The sequence below is a fragment of the Nyctereutes procyonoides genome, unplaced genomic scaffold (assembly GCF_905146905.1).
Source record: "Nyctereutes procyonoides isolate TBG_1078 unplaced genomic scaffold, NYPRO_anot_genome, whole genome shotgun sequence".
NCBI classification, from domain to species: domain Eukaryota; kingdom Metazoa; phylum Chordata; class Mammalia; order Carnivora; family Canidae; genus Nyctereutes; species Nyctereutes procyonoides.
The window spans coordinates 36,279,250-36,295,862 of record NW_026575121.1 but is presented as its reverse complement, the minus strand read 5'-3'; the positions used below and the strand labels follow the sequence as shown (position 1 = coordinate 36,295,862).

The window sequence follows — 16,613 nt, the reverse complement described above, 5'->3', positions numbered from 1 at the left end:
GGAGTACAAGTGCAGAAGAATTTACAAATATTTTTCATTCTCTTTGTTATCTTTTTTTTTCCCTTTTCTTAATTTCACCCACCAGACTCTTTAGCACAATATTTAATAGAAACGGCCTGAATAGGGGTACCTGGGTAGCTCAGTCAGTTAAACATTGACTTTTGATTTCAGCTCAGGTCATGTTCTCAGGGTCTTGCGATCGAGCCTCACCTCTGGCTCCTCACAATCTGCTTGAGATTATTTCTTTCTCTGCCCTTACCCCTGCTCACATATGCTCTATAAACAAATAATCTTTTTTAAAAAAATATTTTTTTTATTTATTCATGAGAGACAGAGAGAGAGGTAGGGACATAGGCAGAGGGAGAAGCAGGCTCCCTGCTGGAAGCCTGATGTAGGACTCAATCCTGGAACTCTAGGATCATACCTTGAGCTGAGGGCAGATGCTCAACTGCTGAGCCACCCAGGTGTCCCTAAATAAAGTCTTAAAAAAAAAAAAAAAAGGAAAAAGGAAAAGAAATGATCTGAACAGATATTTTGTCTTTTTTCTAATCTTTGTTGGTGAAATGCTTCAGTCTTTCCTATTTAAGTACAATGTTAAGTATGGGTTTTTCTTAGATGCCCATTTTCAGGTTGAGGAAGATCTCTGCTTTCCTAGTTTGTTGAATTTTTTTTTTTTTATCATGGAAGAGTGTTCCATCTTGTGAAAGACTTTCTGCATCTATTGAAATGACATATTAGCTTTTGTCATTTATTCTATAATATGATGTAATCCATTAGCTTTTATATTTTGAACAACACTTACATTCCTGAGGTTATGGTTGTACCTGAGTTATGAGATTTATTCCTCTTTATGTTTTGTTGGATTTAGTTTGCTGGTATATTGTTGAGTGTATTTTTGCTTATATCCATAAGTTATACTGGCCCATAATTTTTCCTGGTCTAATACTGGCATCAGAGTAATATTGGTTATATAAAATGAGTTGAGAAATCTTTCTTTCTCTTCTTTTTAAGAGAAGAGTTCAGGAAAGATTGATGTTATTTTTTCTTTAACTACTTAGTAGAATTCACCAATGAAGCCATTTGGTTTTGATTTTATTTGTGGGATATTTTCTAATTAATAACATCACTTTACTTCTCATAACTTTTCAATTTTTCTGTTACCTCTTAAATCATTTCCAGTAGATTGACTCTTTCCAGGATTTTGCCCATTTCAGCTAGATTATCTAATTTGTTGTTACACAACTATTTATTATATTCATTTTTTATCATTTTTTAAATTTCTGTAAGGCATGTAGTATGTTCCCTCCTTCCCAATGTTAGTAATTTGAGTTTGTTCTTTTGTTATCTTGGTCAATCTAGCTATGGGCTTCTCAATTTATCTTCTAAGAATCAAGTTTTGTGTTTTTAAAAATTTTCTCTATTGTTTTACTAGTCTTTATTTCATTTATTTCCGCTCAAATCTTTATAATTTCTTTCCTTCTGCATACTTTGAATTGAGTTTGCTTTTCTTTTTAATGTCTTATACTGGCCATTTGCTGTATTACAGGTTGTTTGTTGAGTTAGTTTTCTGAGCTATCTCTGTAAAGTCTGTATTGTTTTTCATATGTGACGACTGAGTTCTATGATGTGTAGCTTAGTGATTAATTAATGTTTAGACAGAAATTTATTCAAGTTCCTGAAACCAATAAGTCTCCAGTCTTTGACAAAGAGCTCCACACACACATTGTGGTATGCTTTCAACACTCAGCTAGTCAGTTTGCAACTCTGCTTTAATCTCCACTTTCTGTCAGTACAAAGTCTCCAGGTTTGCCAAAATCGAGATCTTGGGGCCTTTTTCAGATTTCTCTGAGTATCTGCACAGTCCTACATGTGTAAATAGAGTCCCAGAGAGTTTTTAAAGATACCTGTGGCCTCTCATTCCCTAGCTGTTCGTTTTAAGTTTCTTTGGTTTGCTCCACTCAATTATTATCCACTCCTTCAGATAATGGTGATATTAACTGATTATCCTTAACTATTTTCTCCTCCATGGGAAAAGACTGTTCATAGTGGAGAAACTCTGAGTCAGGTCAGTGTTATACAGCCTAACAATTTACAATCTCTTGGAACCGATAGGCAAATCAAATAGTGCAGAATCTCTAGAAATTGGGTTCAAAAAGGAGTTTCAACAGCATTCTACCCTCTACAAGTCTGCAACCCTTTATTTTTTTATCATGATTGCAGGCTGTTGCTTTTAGAGAACACTGTGGAGCTGGAGACAAGGATGGAAATAAGGCAAGAAAAAATGCTACAGTTTACTGTTCTTACTAAGTTCCAGCTGTTTTTCTTAAAGAAATTCTCCCTAGATTTTTGCAAGACTTTGGCCAATTTACAGATTTATAAAGAAGCGAATTCTCACAATTTTTGTCAGTGTCAGTGTTTTCATTATTTTTATGAAGATACTTTATATAAGTCCTAACTCTGGCATTTTCACTCTTTAAAAAATATATATTTATATATTTATTTGAGAGAGGGAGGAGGAGTAGAGAGAGCAAGAATCTCAAGCAGACTCCTGCTGAGTATGGAGCCAGCTGCGGGCAGCTTGATCTCACAACTTTGAGATCATAACCTGAACTGAATTTGAGTCAGACAATTAAACAACTGAGTCATGCAAGTCCCCTCATTTTCACTTTTTTTTTTTAGCTGTTAAGATAAGTTAATATTGCTTTCTTAAGCAACTTGTTCCTACCCCTTGAATCTAAGGCCTCAAAACATATTATTTTAGATTGCATAGTAATTATTGTGTTCATATTTGTAATTAATAGTGAGGTTAGAGCCTAATATTTGTATTCTCCAGATTATAAATTAGATAAGGATATTGTCTTTCTTGTTCGTTGATTTGTTACTAGTACACGTACAGTGTCATTCACATAATAGAACTGCTGTAAATATTTTTTATGAATAACTAAATGGGTGAATAAATGAATTTGAATTTCACTTAAAAGTATATTCATATACTCCATTTCAATGACTGTGGTACCCCAGAAACTGAAACAATTCAAGATCAATTTAGTAAAAATTTATGAAACCAGAATGAAAGTTTAAAGATATGGTCAGTGGGCATCTGGGTGGTTCAGTTGCTTAAGCATCTACCTTCGGCTCAGGTCATGATCCCAGGGTCCTGGAATTGAGCCCCTCACAGGGCTCCCTGTTCAGCAGGGAGTCTGCTTCTCTGTCTCCCTCAGCCCCTTCTCCTCACTCTTGTTCTCTTTCTCTCTCTCCCTCTCAAATAAATAAATAATCTTTTTTTTTTAAATAAAGGCATTTCTCACTCATATCAAATGTCTGTTGATATTTACATGTTCACCTGTTGTTTTAATCCATATTATCTTCATGGTAGAACTCAGGCTGAAAAGGGAGCTTTTATCTTCAACATTGCTACTTTCTATGGAGGAGGGAAAGGACATTGCTAACCATATCTCCCTCTTAAAGCACTCTTAGAAATGCCAGATGCTATTTGTGCTTACATTTAATTGACAAGAGTAAATCATATGGGCAATCCTAATTCAAGAGAACATACACTCACAATCCTTCAATAAAGTGGTATACAAAAGTTACATGGGCAAGCCATGTGGAGAGGAAAAAATAATCTTCTGTTGAAAAGAAGAGCAAATATGCATAAATAATATAGCCTACCATAATATTGGCCCCCAAGTCTAATGTTAATTCTACAAAACCACACTAGACCTTGCTATTTTTGCAAATAGATTAAGCAACAAAAACAACAACAACAACAAGAACAAGAAAAACTTCACTAGAATATTATTTTAGTGAGGGCAACATGTTAAAAATTGGCCTACATAATGAAAGTTCCATTTCTAGTAATGTTTGATAACTGAGCTTTAAGGTGCTTATATAGAAAGTGATTCTACTATATATAAAAACAATTTACTGCAGAGATTTGTTCACAGTTCATTAAATAGCTGTTCAAAACTGGCCTGAAACTTTCCACAACATGTTTAAGATTTGTAGAAATGACACTTTGGTTATAAAAGTAAAATAAAACATTACTTTGACTCCTGACATAACTAGAATGGAAACACATCAATCACCCAAAGGCTGAAGTACAACATGATGCTCAGTGCTGAGAAAGTCTCCTTAAAAATATTGTTTGAGAGACATATTATGATCTTCTTTTTTTTTTCAATTTTTTTTCAAAAATTAGAAGTTCAGAGAGACCTTAATAAACAGCACTTAAGAAACATCAGTACCATATATTCCTTTGAGTGCATGTTTTACTGAAGTTAAATAGAAAAAAAAAAAAGAGAAGGACACACTCTCAACAACTTAAATGTTTCATCTATAAATAACATTTTTTGTATAAGCATTTTCTAAACCTAATTTTTCATGTTCTTAGAAAAATGAAACAGATCATTCAAAAATTTCTCTTGGGTCTTACATTGTGCTAGGTGACTTGAAGAATACAATTGAAATGTATAAAATTCCTGCCCTGTGGTAGCTTACAGATAAGATGGTAATTTAAGGCAAAGTAGACAATTAAGAATAAAAAATTATAAAAGCTATAATGCAAAATGCTGGTTGAAGACAAGTTTCAATTTAACTATCATAAGCTTTTTAACCCAAGCCTAAAGATGAAGAAATAAACAAAGAGGTTAATTAAAAAAATATATATATATATATAAAATCATGAATGTCTACATATTTTAGATAATACATATTATATACATTTATTATATTTATTAATTTATTTCTATTTTTGACCTAAATTCTGTTTTATGCAAAATAAAATTATGTTATATTTTATATAAATACTAACACCAACAACACGCAGGAATGGAGAAAACTTTAGTATATATTTTCTGACACTTTGGGAATCTTCTGTATCATCCTCAGAAGAATTCTAGCGAACAAGTGAAGTAAGCATTCAATTTGGGACAAGAAGCTAGTGGAAGAGGATAACTTGAAAATAAATAAAATAGTACATAACAAATTGGATGGTAGATGTACTGAAAGTAGTGCTTAGAGCAAATTTATGTTGCACAAGAAGAAAATCTGAAAAATAATGAGCTGAAGATCAAATTCAGGAAGTTACAAAAATACAGGAGAATAAAGCCATGGAAAGAAAAGAGAGAATAATAAAGATCAGAGCAAAGTATAATATTATAGAAAAGAGAGATACTGAAAAGACCCCTAAAGTTGATATTTAAAAAGCATCAACAAATTTGACTAACTTTAGACAAGTTGATAAGAAAATGAGAAGGAACCGTTAAAAAATATTAGTAACTGAACTCTACATCTAAAACTAATGATGTATTATATTTTGGTCAATTGAATTTAAATTGAAAAAAAGAAAAAAATACTAATAAAGAGATATAGATATATAATATAAAATATAGATTTTAATGGTGATATATAGATATAATATAGATTATGTATAATATACATATATAAGATAGATTTATAGGTATACAAATGTATAAGATAGATTTATAGGTATAAAAATTAATAAGACGATATGGTGTGTGCATTTAGGCCAAAAAAAATTTTTTTAAGATTTTATTTATTTATTCATGAGAGACACAGAGAGAGAGAGAGAGAGAGGCAGAGACACAGGCAGAGAGAGAAGCAGGCTCCATGCAGGGAGCCCAATGTGGGACTCGATCTGGGGACTCCAGGATCACACCCTGGGCCAAAGGCAGGCCCTAAACCACTGAGCCACCCAGGGATCCCTAGGGCAAAAATTTTAAATTAGGAATGATTTTCCAGAATTCTAGAATGTTGCTAAAAATTGACTCAAGAGATTAAAGAACACAAATAATTCCAGAATGATTAATGGAAAGGACTTAGTAGTTTTTTTTTTCCTAAAATAGAAAACTCTAGCCTAAAATTTTTAATTAGCCAAACATTCAAAGAATAATTTCAGTGTATAAAAATTATTCTACTGTATGATAAGAGGGAACACTATTCAACTTATTTTAGTAAGCTACTATAATATTGATACTAACACATGACAAGAAGCACATATAAAAGGGATAAAATTTCATTAAGTAGATTAAAGAATTAAAATTACATAATGACCTTAACAAATATAGAAAAGTCATTGATTTATCTGTATATCTATTAACATGAATTCTTAGTAAACCAGAAATAGGAAATTTCTTTAACTTGATAAACATAATTCTCAAAAATCTATTGAGAATAGCAAGGTTAATTATGAAACACTAAAAAACATGCTTTTTTTTTAGAAAAAATATGCTGTTTCAAAAGAGCAAGAGATGAGTACCTACTGTATACAATGCTATTCAATATGTGTATGCAAATATTATATGTAAATACTAGCAAGAGCAATAGGAGAAAAGAAGGGAAAGAGGGAGGGAGGAATGAAGGAAGGAAGGAGGGAAGGAAGGAAGGAAGGAAGGAAGGAAGGAAGGGAATAAAATGAAAAGAAAGAAGGAAAAGCTAAAAGAATTGAGAAGGAAAAAATTCTGTCATTTTTCCAAATGATATGATTGCCTACTTTAGAATACAAAAATTCCACTGATTATCTAGAGTTAACAAGATAGTTTTTCAAAATTAGTGAAAAGAAATTCAATAGACAAAATATAGGTGAATATCTGCATATCTGAAACAGTTAAAAATACATATTATAAAAATATATAAAATAACATAAAACACTAATAATATAAGAAAAAATATAAAAGCATTTATGAAATAATCTATGAAACTTTATCAAAAGATATTTACAAAGTCTGAAATAAATATGTGAATATATGATGGTCAGGGGTTAAGATTTAAGATACAGTGTGAAAATGTTCAATCCTTCCAAGTGAATCTATAGTATTGATGAAATTCCAATCATGACACAAAAATTGTGAATCTGAAAAAAAAGGATAAATTCTCAATATACTAAAAATAGAGCAAATTCTTCTTAAATTGATAAAGTATGTTTATAAAAACCTATAGCTAACATCATACTTAATGGTGAAAAATGTGAAACTTTTTCACCAAAATCAGGTACAGGCAAAGATGTCCCTTCTCACCACTCTTTTTCAATATCATGCTGGAAGTTCTTACTAACGCATTAAGAAAATGAATAAAAACTATACGGATTGGGAAGGAAGAAATAAAACCGCCTTTGATCATGGATGACATAATTGTCCATGTAGAAAATCTGAAAGGATCAACAACAACAAAATTCCTAGAAGTAATAAGTGATTATAGTAAGCTTATAGGACTCAAGGTTAATATTTAAATCTCAATCACTTGCTTATATACCAGCAAGGAAAAAGTGGAATTTGAAAAAGACATCTGAAACTGGCATCTGAAACTGGCATCTGAAAAAGGAAATAGTTATGTATATATTTAATAAAAATGTACAAGATCTATATGAGGAAAACTACAAAACTGATGAGACAAAGAACTAAATAAATAGATATTCCATATTCATGGATAGAGACTCACTATTATCAAGATTTCAGTTTTTTTTCCAACTTGATCTACAGATTTAATGCAATCTCAATCAAAATCCTAAAAAGTTCTTCCATATATTCCACAAACTGATTCTAAAGTTTATATGATGAAGCAGAAGACCCAGAACAGTTAACAGAATATTGAAGTCGAACAAAACTGGAGGACTGACACTACCCAATGTCTAGACCTACTAAATAGCTACAATTATCAAGATAATGTGGCAGTTGCTAAAGAGAAACAAATAGATCGATGAGATAGAACAGAGACCCCAGAATTAGACCTAATCACTAAATATAGTGAACTGATTTTGACAAAGGAGCAAAAGTAATACAATAGAGCAAAAACAGTCTTTTCAACAAATGAAGTAAGAAAATCTGCACATCCATATACATACAAATGAATCTATAGCCTTTACATCTTTCATGAAAATTAACTCAAAATGGATCACACCCTCAATGTAAAATGTAAAAGTTTAAAATTCCTAGATTATGAGATAGGAGGAAATCTAGATGTCCTTGGGTATGAAAATAATATTTCTGATACAACATCAAAAGCATGACTCATGAAAGAAATAACTGATAAACTGAACTTTGCTAAAATTAAAAACTTCTGCTCTTCCAAAGACAATGTCAGGAGAATGAGAAGACAAGCCATAAATTGGGAAAAAATATTTGCAAACGGAACACCTGATAAAGGACTGTTACCAAAACATGCAAAGAACTCTTAAACTCAACAATACAACAGATGACCAAGTTAAAAAGTGAGCCAAGGACCTTAACACATCACATCACACACACACACACACACACACACACACACACACAATATGTGGATGGAAATAAGCATGTAAAAAGATGCTGCATATCATTTGCTCAGGAAATAAAAATTAAAATGACATCACCATGGACCTATTAGAATGACCAACATCCAGAACACGACAACGCCTAATGTTAGCAAGGATATCTAGCTACAGGAACTCTCACTCATTGCTGGTTGGAACGCAAATTGATAGACACTTTGTAAGACATTTTCGTGGTACTTTAGGAAATTAAACATACTCTGACTATATGATCCAACAATTGTACTCTTTTTTTTAAGATTTTATTTATTCATGAGAGACACAGAAAGAGAGAGAGAGACAGAGACATAGGCAGAGGGAGGAGCAGGCTTCATGCAGGGAGCCTGATGTGGGACTCAATCCTGAGGCTCCAGGATCATGCCCTGAGCCGAAAGCAGACACTCAACCACTGAGCCACCCAGGCGTCCTGCAATTGTACTCTTCAGTATTTACCCAAAGAGATGGAAATCTGTGTCTTCATAAAACCTATACACAGATATTTATAGAATATGTACTCATAATTGCCAAAATTTGAAAACAAAGATGTCCTTCAGTAAGTGAATAGATGAATAAATTGTGGTACATTGGACAATGCAAAATTATTCAATACTAAAAAGAAATGAATTATTAGGGCATTAGACGACATGGAATAAATTTAACTGCATATTATTAAGTGAAAGGAGATAAATTGAAAAGTCTACATACAGTATGATTCTGACTATGATATTTTAGAAGAGGCAAACCACAGAGATAGTAGACTAGTGGTTTCTAGAGATGCAGGTCACGGAGACTTTTTAGGGCAATAAAAGAAATCCTATGATACCATAATTTCATGCATTTGTCCAAATCCATGGAATGTATAACACCAGGAGTGAACTTTGGAGTAAACTGTGTATTTTAGATGATTTTGATGTATGTATCAATGTACCACTAGGGTAGGGGATGTTGATAATAGGAGAGGCTACACATACATGTACTTGAGAAATCTCTGTACATTCCTCTCAATTTTGCTGTGAACCTTAAACTGCCCTAAAAAATCAAGTTTTTTAAAGACAATTGACTAAGTGAACATTCATATTTACTTTTTAGAATCTGAATAAGGAATATAGATACCTATATCTTTAGTACATCATATACATGTGTGTATATATCCATTAATTTAACTAATATGATTAACTAATCATATGAACATGTAGGTACGCTTAAAGAAAAAACACGGGAATCCTTACTGCTAAAGTCATAAACTAGACAAATCAATTTTTCTGCCTATAACCAGTATCATTTTACTTATTTTAGCAGTTCTAGCCAATTAGTTAAAACATCAGTTTAAATAATAGGCCAGAAAGAAAAACTTGGAGGCAATTTGGTAACTTGCCTACAAAAAACATAGACCCCCCTCCCTGCAAAAAAACCCCACTCTTTGTAAAAATAAAAAGATTCACTACAATGGTATGTTATAAAATTAATATAAACATAAACATAAACCTTTATTCCTTTATTATAATTAAAACAGGATATTTGGGTGGCTCAGCGGTTGGGCTCCTGCCTTTAGCTCAGGTCGTGATCCCGGGGATGGAGTACCGCATTGGGCTCCCTGTGAGGAGCCTACCTATCCCTCTGCCTGTGTCTCTGCCTTTCTCTCTCTCTCTCTCTCTCTCGTGAATAAATAAATAAATCTTAAAAAAAAAATTAAACCAGCTGACACAACAAACAAATCTGTTTATAGTACAAAGTATATATAAAGTTTATAAGAATAGTTTAGCATCTGTATATCTATATTTTTATTTATATTAATATATACAGAGAGATGAGAAGGAGAAAGAAAAGGAGAGAGAGCAAAAAATAGCAATATCTACTGAAAGACAAAAAGATTAAAATAAATGGAAAAACATAATGTGTGTGTGTGTGTTTTTTTTTTTTCCACGTAGAAGGTACTTTATTGAGGTGATTAGGAGTGCTGGTTTCCTGTCTCCTGTCCCGTCCCCTCAGTACAGTGTCATGGGTGGAAAAGACCAGGCCTCTGGGCTGCTCTGGGCCACTACCCAGGAGAGGCTGGGCAGTGGGGCAGGGGGCTGGGACTCCAGTCCAGGGCAGAGGTTCTGGGCAACAAGGGTGATGGTGGCTGAGGCAGGGGCTGTTTGTGGCCCAACCCCCCAGTACTGCTGAGGGGATGGTGTGGCTACCAGCCAGATGCTTTTCAGCAGGTCAAAGGCTGTTGGGGGGCCTAAGGCTGCCCAGATGGTGAAGGCAACAAGGGCAAGGTGGGTGGCCAGGGACCTTTTGGTGGTGCCAAGCTCACCCTATGCACCATAGGAGTGCTGGAGCTGTGAGGCATGGCAAAGGTAAGCTCCTTTGTCCTCTGTTGCCTCCTCTGCCTCCCCTCCCCTGGGCACTGGTCAGGGCTGTTGATCCAGGAAAGTATCATTCTTTGGCTTTCAGGGCCCCCAGGCTTGGTCCCTGGTAAGGGCAGCTGGCAGCCACGGAGCACCAGGCTGAGGTCAGGCTCACAGCCATGGCAGGCCTGTAAGGTGCTCACAATGGCATCCCTGGCTTCTTGCACTAGGTTCCTCCTGGGGAAGGCCTGTGGCAGAATCAGCTGGCACTGGAGCTCCTCCAGCAGCTGCCCCAAGCCAGGGAGCTCTGCGGGACTGGGAATGGGTGGGCCTGGGCCTGAGCCTCCAGGCATCTGGTTCTCCTTGCCTCTTGACTGTAGAGCTGGTTCTTGCGCCCAGCTTGGGCTTGGGGAGGGTATGGCAGGGAGTGACGGGATGCCTGGTTCCAGGGGCCCACCACTAAGCAGCCGAGCCACGTCCAGAGATTTCATCTCATGGTTGAAAAGACCCCGGTGCTCCCGGCTCAGCCAGCCCTGGGTTATGACCACAAGCTTGGGAGCAGTAGGAGCCACAAGAGGATCCTGACATGTCAGAAGGATGCTGACAGGTCAATGGCCGTGGCTGCCCATCAGGGCCTCATTATGCTCCCGCCTGGTCTTCCGACGGCAGACTCCACCAGGTTTCTCAGGCCGCTGGAAAGGCTGGGGGGCTGGCCCCCGGGGGTCCATAGGGTCCTTCTCCTGGACCAACGAACCCCACCCACACACACCCCACGTGGCTGTGGGGTGCAGTGGCTTCTTTTCCACAGTAAGCCCAGCTCCCGACCCACTGGCCTCACGCTGAGCCTCATGATGAGAAAGGACAGAGTTCATTGTACTTAATAAAATGAAACTCAAATTTGTCTGATAGAATAAATATGATAAACTCGTCAGGAAAAGCATTTTAAAAAGTGTAATGAGGTAAAATAATCTTCAGAGATATGAAAAGATGAAAGCTAGAATAATTAACACTTTGTTACCATGATCAAAACATATAGACAGGAGGTCAGAAATAACACCAAGATATACATGAAATTTAGTCTACAATAAAAGTAGCATTTTTTTTAAGTCAGTGAGGAAATAAAAATGAATCTTACTGGAAAGAAGTTATATGTGTGTGTATTTTATGTGTGTCAAGTTATGTTTTCCCTTTACTACAAAAATAATTTCCTTACAGATCAAGTTTTAATGGTGAAAGTGAGAATATAAAAATTAGAATAGATTGTGTTTATTAGAAACACTTTTTTTAAGGAAATCTTTGCCAAAGAAAGGAGAGAATCCCTTCTTTTTACCCAGTTCCTGATTAAAGCTTGGCTTGATTGTAGAATGAGACAACACTTAGAATACAAATATTAGGGGATTTTTTAACAAAGAGACTTTTATTTTTCATCAGAAAAATGGTATACACATTATATACTATTATGTTGTTTTCACATTCTGTTGAAAATGGGACTTTTTTATATAAAGTACCTAGACAGGTTTATACCTTTCTACTCCCAACTTGAGAAGTTTAATTTGCTCCTTTGTTAATGATCAGGTTATGAGACAATTAGGATCTATTATACCACTTTTCTCTTTAAGTACTAGTCGTAAGGATAACTTTTTCTAATCTCTAATATATTACACATATATAATATTTCTGAAGAGAGAAAACGATAAATTAATTCTGCAGAATATGACATGTTTTTTTATTGTATCATGCATAAAAACCTCTTAAGATTTGAATATCAGGCTTAGACTACCAGCTATAAGGAAAAAAAGTTATACTTTATTAACTTCAGTTTGCCTTGTTTTTTTTTTTCTTTGTTTTCTTTAAATAAGGGATAATTATAACCTCGGAAACAAATCTGAGCCTCAGGATGGGACTCTGCAAGGTTCTCCTAGCTTACTTAGTTCAAAAGTCTCTTCTAAATAGGACATATACCACACTTAATAAGTTATAATGAAATACAGACATATCTAACTATATAAAACTATTAAATACTACATAAAATAATTTATCAGAATATAACAAACTGAGAAAATAAGGCAATGAGAATTCTCATTTTTTATTTATTATTATTGTTTTTTAAGATTTTTAAATTTATTCATGATATATATATATATATATATATATATATATATATATAGAGAGAGAGAGAGAGAGAGAGAGAGAGAGAGAGGGAGAGAGGCAGAGACACAGACAGAGGGAGAAGCAGGCTCCATGCAGGGAGCCTGATGCGGGACTCGATTCCGGATCTCCAGGATCATGCCCTGGGCCAAAGGCAGGTGCTAAACCGCTGAGCCACCCAGGGATCCCCCAATTCTCATTTTTTAACTAATACAGAGCTGATATAAATCAAGAAATATACCACAGCTAATTCACTTGGAAAACAGACAGAATACATAAATATTTAAAAGACCAAAGACTGGGCACCCCGGGTGGCTCAGCAATTTAGCGCCGCCTTCAGCCCCGGTCGTGGTACTGGAGTCCCCAGATCAAGTCCCATGTGGGGCTCCCTGCATGGAGCCTGCTTCTCCCTCTGCCTGGGTATCTGCTCCCCTCTCTTTCTGTCTCTCATGAATCAATAAATAAAATCTTAAATAAAAAAAGACCAAAGATTTTGTACAAAGTTAAAAATAGCTAGACGCTTTGGATAGCACATTTTAAGGATGAAAATTATCTTAGTAAATTTGGGCTGCTATAATAAATTACTATAGGCTGGGTGGCTTAAACAACATTTATATCACATAGTTCTGGAGCCTAAAATACCCATTAAGGTATCAGTGTAGTCTGGTTCTTAGTTAGGCTCTATCACTGGTCTACAGACAGATAACTATCTTCTGCTCTGTCCTCTCATGGCTGAAAGGGATCCAGTTAGCTCTCTGGCCTCTGCTTATAGGGACAATAATTCCATTCATGAAGGTCTACTTTTATGACTTAATTACCTACCAAAGGCCCCATCTTCAAATATTATCATGTTGGGATTAGAGTTTCAACATATGAATTTCGAGGGGACTCAAACATTAAGTTTACAACAGAAATTTAAAAAAAAAATTAAGTTCACAACAGAAATTTAAAAAAAATTTTCACTTACTATATTATTAAAACTGTTAAACTGGAAAACCAAGAGTATTGAGTGTATATGTCTCTATAAGCTTAATTGCTTAATTCAAGTGAACTGTGGTGAGTTATTGTGAATAGTGGACAAAATCTGGAGTCAGCCAAAGTGATTATCAACAAAAGATTAATAACAAATTATGGTATATTCATTTGATCAAAAGTTATTATAAAGAATGACTATGCTGTGGAGGTTATGAGATAAATGAAAGATATTTAAACAAACAAATTAATTAAAAAGCAAGATACCAAACAATATATCAATATATTATTTACCTGTTATGTACAAATCAAACAAGTGGATAGATAGGCTACTGTATATATATCAATGGCGAGGAAGTAGATGTATAGTTAGATAAGAGACAGTTGAAAAGTGTCTTCTTTGTAGAAGCAGACCAATTTTAAATAAATCATTTTGGAGAGAAATACTAGGTTATGGCAGGGGTATGTGGCAGAGAAAGGACGTTTTCACACTTCATTTTATCTTTTTATTAAAAAAATTAACCATGTTGCATAGAACAAATCATATGAACTACTCATTGAACATTTTATTTAATACAATATACAGAGAGAAAAGTCTATAAGCACAAGGGTACAGCATAAGGAACCCCTTACCATGTACCCAGATTAAGAAATAGATTATACCCTAGAAATATCCTTCATGCATGCAAGTCTGGTCTTGGTTTTAACATGATTGATATTTGGGCTTAATTTGACTGGTATTATTTAATACTAGCCTAGAATTCCAAACCATGCTTTTTGTTTGTTAAAGGAATCTAGATTTATTTTAGGAGGAACTTCTTTTTTTTTTTTTTTTTGAAGTAACATTTTTATGAAGTAACTCTCTTAAAAGTGATTAATTAGCATTTTATTCTTTCAAAAGAGGCAAATAGTCACTAATAGTTCTCCGAAACTGGAAGAGGAAAAATGAGAGTTCTTGGGTTTTGTTTGTATTTTTATCTTTAGATTATTTTCCTCTAGAAAAAGAAGGAATGGCACATACCTGCTTCGTGATGTTTTACACCTCAGCTAAAGTGGCTTGGGTGATTGGAGTTGGCTGGGCAAGCTTGGCTTGGCCTTACAATGAGGGATTTAGTTCTTTATTGGGGCTGTAATGTCCAAGCTGGTTTCTTCAACCCTAAAAACTTAGATTCATATATTGAAAACCTACTAGTATTTTCTTATGAAACATCCAGAGATTTTCTCAGCCAATAAGTCCAAAACTATCCACACACTATTTTGAATTTTAAAAGTGCCACATACTTACTGTAGAAACACAATGCACACACAATACAGTACAATGCAATTATTGTAGAAATACAATGCACATACACGCACACACTCATACACACGTGTATATTAGTATCCTCTTGCTTTGACAGCATAATGTTTTTCCTACTGGAAATGTGATTGTTTAAAGTTTTTTTTTTTTTTTTTTTACTACCCACATGCAAAATGTTGTAACTATTTATACATAAGTTTCAAACCAAGTAAAGTTAGACAATTTTGCACAAGAATTTACTTCTTTGACTATTATATGCACTTGGTTGCATTTAAATTACAAAGAGAAATGTGCAGCAGGGTAGAGATCTTTCAGGTTCAAAGCCAGCACAACATTACCCTTGAGTTACTGGGATGTGATTTTCCATAAATATATTTTCCTTCCGGGAACCAATACACTCATTCTAGAGAAATGGCAGAGAGCTGTACTGTGACATTTAGTGAAAATTCAGTTTGGAAATGGACCTGTGGCTTCAAACTATTATCTCACTTCCATGCATCTTAGATCAAGACCATTGAAAAACGGTTTATTCAAAAGTCCAAATGTCAGCATGAAGTATTCAGGAATTAATATTATTCTGAGGGATGTGCTGTATGTATGTGTGTGTGTGTGTTGATATTTTCAAAAAAGTAAAAAAAAAAACTGCAAAGATATTTTTTAACTATGAAGCAGGCATTTTTATTATTTCTGAATTTTTGCCTTAGAAAATTTGGGTTTAAATGTAAATTATCTCAAGGTAATAGATGATTTCTAGTAACAAAAAATTAAAACATAACTAAACTTGAGATATGCTAAAAGAATCACCTGAGGGCACCTGGGTGGCTTAGTTGTTTAAGTGTCTGCCTTTCGCTCAGGTCATGATCCCAGGGGCCTGGGATGGAGCCCTTGTGTGGGTCTCCCTGCTTAGCAGGGAGTTTGCTTCTCTCTCTTTTCTCTCCCTCTGCCCCTCCCCACTGTTTGCTCTCTCTCCCTCCCTCTCTCTCTTTCTCTCTCTCTCTCTCTCAAATAAATAAAATCTTTAAATTAAAAAAAATAAAAAGATTCAGTTAAATGAAATATAGGTCATTGAAAAGGGAAGGCATTTTGGAGACTATTGTTTTAAAAACCTCTGCAGAAGTAGGTGCTTCTTTATAGTATGTGTGTGAATAACTTTGATTTAAAAATTATCTATTTTCCATCTTGAATGATGGCAGGTGAAAAATCTGAGAAGCTGGATACTGAGGAAAAAAACCTGAAGCCAAGAAGGCTGTTGCTGGGGAAAAGTTAAGAATGGTAATCTCAAGGCTAAAACACCAAAGAAGAGGAAGCCCCTCTACAGCCAAAATCCTGTCCTCGTTAGAGAAATTGGCAGATAATCCTGATCAGCTATGTACTCCAGAAAGGTCACATACAAGAGAAAGCATTCAGCAGCTAAATTCAGGGTTGAAAAGAAATAGAAGGAAAAATTTCTTTGCTACTGTCACAAAACCAGTTGGTAGTGACAAGAATGGTGGTACCCAAGTGGCTGAACTTCGCAAAATGTGTACATATTATCCTACTGAAGCTGTGCCTTGAA

General features: G+C 34.8%; 1 pseudogene; it reads right to left on the bottom strand.

The window, feature by feature from the left end:
• Window positions 1-10,290: 10,290 nt before the first annotated feature.
• Window positions 10,291-11,366, bottom strand: LOC129516401 (proline-rich protein 19-like; annotated as a pseudogene).
• Between the last annotated feature and the right edge of the window lie 5,247 nt (window positions 11,367-16,613).